This window comes from Sorex araneus, chromosome 1 (assembly GCF_027595985.1).
Source record: "Sorex araneus isolate mSorAra2 chromosome 1, mSorAra2.pri, whole genome shotgun sequence".
Classification (NCBI taxonomy): Eukaryota; Metazoa; Chordata; class Mammalia; order Eulipotyphla; family Soricidae; genus Sorex; species Sorex araneus.
Genome location: NC_073302.1, coordinates 238,416,134 through 238,421,903, shown reverse-complemented (window position 1 = coordinate 238,421,903; position 5,770 = coordinate 238,416,134). Strand labels below are relative to the sequence as shown.

Below are 5,770 nucleotides of genomic sequence, written 5' to 3'. Positions count from 1 at the left end.
AAACATTTGGTTTGACCTCCACTGCCTGCAACCCATGATGCTGAGGCGTTTGGGGCCACATTCTTTGCCGTCCCCAGAGAAACTCTTCTCACAGAGCATGCAGGGTGGAAAGAAGCAACGCCTTGGAATCATCCCCAGCCTGAGGCGTTGCGCTTCACGACCATGCAAATATCTCAGATGCTGAAATTCACTGCCCTAAATGTGCCTTGCAAAAGACGTCTCTGTGTCCGAGGAGAAAGACAGTGTCTCTTTAAATGTGCTTTCCGTTCCTCACACACATTGTAATCAGCAGATGGCCCTACCTCCCCCCACCGCTCCCCCTTGAAACAGACCCTTCTAATAGCTAATATCCTGCAGTGACCAAAGCCATTAGGAGGATGAGGCCATTACTATACTCTCCTGTCCAGCAAACACATAATGCTCACAGGGGATTGCTTCCCCCACCACCCACCCCTTTGCTTGTTGTTTTTGCGGATGAATCAGGGGCCAATGGTTGGTTAAAAAAAACAAATGAGGAGGGCTGAGGGTTGTGATCATTCTTTTCAAGGACACCTCCCAAACAGCTTTAGGATTTAAGATTCCTTTTGTCAGAATGACGGCAGATGTTAGCTTGGGGGCCAGAGCAAGCTCTGCAAGCATACAGACATTACGCAGGCCTCTGTCCCTCATCACCGTCCTATTTAATACTCCACTTCTAAGCGCGACAGCCAGTCTGCTTTTGCCCTGCTGCTTTGCACAGCCCTGTTTGTGCTGTAAAAGACAGCCCAGCCCAAAGCCATGGCTCCCAACGCCTTCCGGAATGTTCTGAAACACTGCCACCTAGTGGTGCTTCAGAGGCATCACAGCACACGCTGCTGGGTCGGAGAAGCCAGCTTCGTAGGCGAAAGAACCAAGAGAGGCAAGGGGAAGCTTGCCTAGAATCCTCCCTCTGGACTGGCTAAATGAAATAGGTGGCAGAGCCACAGAGAAAGTGGCTGGGATACAGAGAAGCTTAAAAGTGATGGCAGGGGACAGATGTGCAGGCTTTTTCTCAAGGGAAGAAACGCATATTTTTCTCTAGGGAGAATGTGAGTCCATGAAATCCTTTGGAGTCGGCCTCAATGTGGATGACTCAGACTGTCACATGTCTGAGTTTCCAGGAGACTTGAAATCTATGGACATTTCCAGATGTCAGTGTCTTCCCCTGAAGGGACTAAAAGAACCCCTTAGTCTCCATTTAGCCTTAAGCATAGGATGTGATTTGATCAGCCAAGTCACAGCAGGGACCAGAAGCTGTATGAGCTGAGGGCAATCCTGATTTCACTAGTATTTAACCGCCATGCACTGCGGGCAGAGCCACAAAAACACACCATTTCCACCTTCATGAGTCTTGAGGGCTGGACTAGGGCAGGAGGAGAGCCATGCAGGATGTGGGGGATTCCCAGGAAGAACCTAGGAGTGGAACTTCTTCATCAGCAGAGGACATCCCATTCCCATAAGGAAAGCTTCCAGCCCTTTCTATATGTGTGTGTGAGTGTGTGTGCATGAGTATGTGTATATCTGTGCATGCATGTGTGTGAATGCATGTATGTGCATGATTTGTATGTGCATGTATTGTGTGAAGGTGCACGCATGCATTTGTGTATGTGCATGGTTTTGTGTCACCATTGGGGCTGGGAGAGGGACAAGGAGGGAGGAGGCAGGAGGCTGTTCAAAGTGAAGCTGACCCAGACACATGGCGGTTCATCATTGATTAGACCCCCCCTTCACAGTCACTATTTCCATTTTTTTTTTATAAAGAAAACTTCTGTTAAAGGGCAAGTCGTTCTGTAGTAGAGATTAACTTCTGCTGCTTGAAATGTAAGTATCTGGATGGTTACGAGAGGAATCCATTCCAGGCTGCTCCAGGCTTATCTGATGGCTCCCAGCCTGCCCCTGCCGATGTCAGTACTTCTCGGAGAAAAGCATATGTGATCATGGTGTTACAGGCTGTTACCATCACTCTCAGGTCAAGGTCTGAGAGAAGGTTTGGTTTTAGGCTCCTCTCCAAACAGCCTGGGTTGTCCTTCCCCTCCGCATTTGGGGGTCTGAAGCTTCAGCTTATCTGAAGTGCTCACATTGCAAACAGGAGCAGCGGAACTGGGGATTTCAATTCTGCCTTGATGGGAATTTGCACTGGAATACTCTGCCCACCACCACTTTATAAGCCGAGAATCATCAAGCTTGCTACAAATACCTCGAGGGGTCCTTGCCGTTGCTCCACATAAATCAGCAAAATGACAGGCAATTGACTTTGAAGACAGCTCTCACATGGCTGAGTGGCTGGAGCTGCTGGAAGCAGATGAGGGCATTTTCCTGTAAACATGATTGTGATTAGCACCAGAGTAAACAGCCCATCAGGCCTATCTGTCAGGCCCCAGCCTGTCCGGCTTCTCAACACAGCAGAAAGCCACACGTGACTCTGCTGGCAAATCCAAGAAAATAAGCTGATGTTTCAGTACGTGGCACATTCTTCTGATTTCCCCAGAAGGTAAGCAAAAAGAGAACTGGATTCGGCTGTGCTTTTATGACAAAATAAAGAGAAGGTGGGAACCAGAACCTTGGATTGCCCAAGCAATCCGGTTTCTCGTTTGCATTCTGCAACTGACGCACCACGCTGATTCTGGCAAGGTGGAAGGGGGCACAGAGGAAGGTGGGTCTTACTCATCCCATCCGAGGTCACTGACCACATGCCCAGAGCAGCGAGGCAGACTGGAGGGCCTGAGGCCAAGTGGAATGCACAGGATCTATCCCAGGGGACAGACTGACCCAGGGCCAGTGCTTGCTGGCACCAACGGGGACAGAGAGCCAAGGTTGTCATGCCAACTGACTTTTCAAAAGAAGTCAGAAGGCATAATTTTCATGAAATACTCTGTGTGCCAGATCAAACAGGCTGACAAGCCAAAAGCAATGCTGATAGGGTGTGGTGGGGCTACCTTTGCAATGGATTTCTCTAGTCCTGTTCCTGCCTTCCTGGTTCTCCTTAGAGCTATTTGAGAGAGAGAGAGAGAGAGAGAGAGAGAGAGAGAGAGAGAGAGAGAGAGAGAGAGAGAAAGAGAGAGAGAGAGAGAGAGAGAGCCCCTAGCAAAGAAGTGCCAAGTTTACCAGCACCCCAATTTTTGGAAAGTTCTTGATTTTTCAGAGCCAAGATCCTCTCGTGCTGGAGCTCAATTGCCTCCTATTTTGTTCTTGATCAATAGAAATACAGAATAACCAACACCATTGCTGTTTAATCTCAACTCACATAAAACTTGGAAAGCCACTGGCATCTATGAGAAGGAGCCCCCAGAATAAAGGCCTGGAGCCCAGCCCCCTGAGAAAAAGAGTGGCCAAGAGCTTAGAGCCAGTCACAAGTTGCCTTGAACCTCAGTTTCCCCCCATGCCCAAAGGCTGATTTCTTCTTGGGGCACTGTCCTCCTTGGGAAGGTTGACTTCAGGAAGAGGTGTGTGTGTTCTTCTCTCTGAGTGTGAGGTCAGAGATGCTGCTGGTGTCACGGGGACCACTCTCCATCTCCTTTATGTCATCTCTTCTAGTTAGAGACCATCCTGAGTGTAGTGAGAAGCAAGCGCAGAGCTCAGAGGCCTCAGCAGAGGGCCTGGCCAGAGTCAGACCTGGAAGGTGCAGCTCAGTGAACATCCAGGTACAGCCTGAGTCTAGAGAAGAAGGAGACCAGGTGATTTCCAGTTCTAAGGAGGCTGTGCAGAGCAGCTCAGCAGGACCCTGGTGCCAGGGGAAGCAGGGCTTTGGGAGTCAGGGAACCTGCTTTGACTCATGACAGAGAATCTCATCTGCCTGAAATAACTGGACTCCCTGGAAGCTGCTCTGAGATGTGAACTCTTGACTGAAGATATTTTCTGTTGGTGCTAAACCAGGACGCTAGGACGAGCCTCTGGACACCGACCTACAAGCAGAAAGCAGAACCAAGGCCCCACTTTTACATTAAGTGGACAAGCTAAAACTTGTGAGTCCGATGATTTGGAGAAGTACAGCATGCTATCACACACACCCCCTGGTCATACATTATCTTGGCAGAACCAGGCAGCAGTTTCCCCCTCTCTTATACATCCTTAATCTGGTTTGATCTTCAAGTATCAGTATGAGCCTTCTCTTTGCCCTAACCAACTACAAGAATGCAGGGGATGTAATCTATTGAGCCTACATGTCCAACTCCATATCTTCCTCTGACGTTTTAATCATTACAACATAGCTCTGACAAGACAATGCATACCCTGATGTTCTTTTGATGAATGCTCATCCTAAAACTGTTCTTACTCATGTTAGTGATTTTTTCTCTGTGATGAAGTTATTAGGATGCAACTGATAAAAAATAGAATAAAAGGTGGCCTCTAGCAGTCTCTCTTTGCCTTGAGCCAGATTGATGCCTTGGCCGTCAGTGCTCTCTACATTCCTCTCGCGTGTCATGTTTCTGCGCCTCCGAAAGAATATTCATGCAACAAGTTTCAACAGTGTGCACAAGGCTGTGCGGGTTTCAGAGGAGCAGGGCTGAGCTCCCTGAAGCAGAGCAGTGGGGGTCAGGTGGCTCCATGTCTGTAGAGATGGAGCGGGAAGGGCTTTCTTGTGGGGTGAAGAAGACGCTGTCGAGCGCTCCCATCTCTCTCTGTGGGATTGTGGAGGGGAAGCCCTTTGGGGACAGGGACAGAGAGACAGCAGTGGTGTGGGGAACCTGCCAGGTTCAGTGTTCTGCAGTGTTGTGGGCTGCAGGGCTTCTGCAAGGTGGAGTCTAACTCATTGTGTTGTCACCAGCAGGTGTATGGTCCTGAGTCTGCCTGCTCATTCGAGCCTGTGATGGACATGGACACTACGGGCTGCCCACAGCATATGCCATGGACTGAGAAGGGTGCAGGGGGCAAGGGGACAGATGGAGTCTGAAGAAGGCAGAGAAGGCTGATCCTAGCAGAGGATAGGAGAGAGTCATAGGGAAGCAATGCTCTGGAGTCACCCAGGAGGCCAGTGTACATTCCTTTTTATTAACTTATTTAATTTTTTTAAAAAAAGTAAATTTACTTCTACTTTTTAATTTTTCATTTAAAACATTTCAATTAAAATATTTTTTTACTTAAATACTTTTCTATTAAGAATCAGATAGGAGGGGCTGGAGCAATAGCACAGTGGGTAGGGCATTTGCCTTGCATGCGGCCGACCCGGGTTGGATTCCCAGCATCCCATATGGTGCCCTGAACACCGCCAGGGGTAATTCCTGAGTGCAGAGCCAGGAGTGACCCCTGTGCATCGCCAGGTGTGATCCAAAAAGCCAAAAAAAAAAAAATCAGATAGGAGTGATTAGGGTGTCTCGAACCTTAATCACACAGAGACATTAGTCATGAATTGTACAGACTCCAATCATCTGCCCTCTGCATAGAGGGGCAGGTAAGGATAATTCTACCTGACGATTGCTGAGCATTTCTGCTGAAAGGGAAGGAGCATGTGGGTAGTGCTGCCAGCTACAGAGGGTCCCGGAGGGCCCAGGGGTATGTGCCCACTGCTGGGGGCTCACCCCTGCTCCGGGCAGGAGTAGCCCGTAGATATGGTGCTATCTCGGAGATCCAATGCACTTCGTGGGCTCTGCCCTGCCTGGCTCTGCCCAAGGGGACAGTGACAGGGGACAAGGCAAGGCATGCCTGTCCCTGAGACAGAGGGACCCAGGGTGGGCTTCAGAACCTGTCTCTGCCCTCTGCTTCCCAAGGCCCCCTATGCAACAGGTCATGGCTGTGGAGTCCCTGGGCCAAGAAG

At 49.5% G+C, this 5,770-nt stretch overlaps 1 pseudogene; it reads right to left on the bottom strand.

The window, feature by feature from the left end:
- Positions 1-5,305: 5,305 nt before the first annotated feature.
- Positions 5,306-5,430, bottom strand: LOC129401496 (U8 small nucleolar RNA; annotated as a pseudogene).
- Between the last annotated feature and the right edge of the window lie 340 nt (positions 5,431-5,770).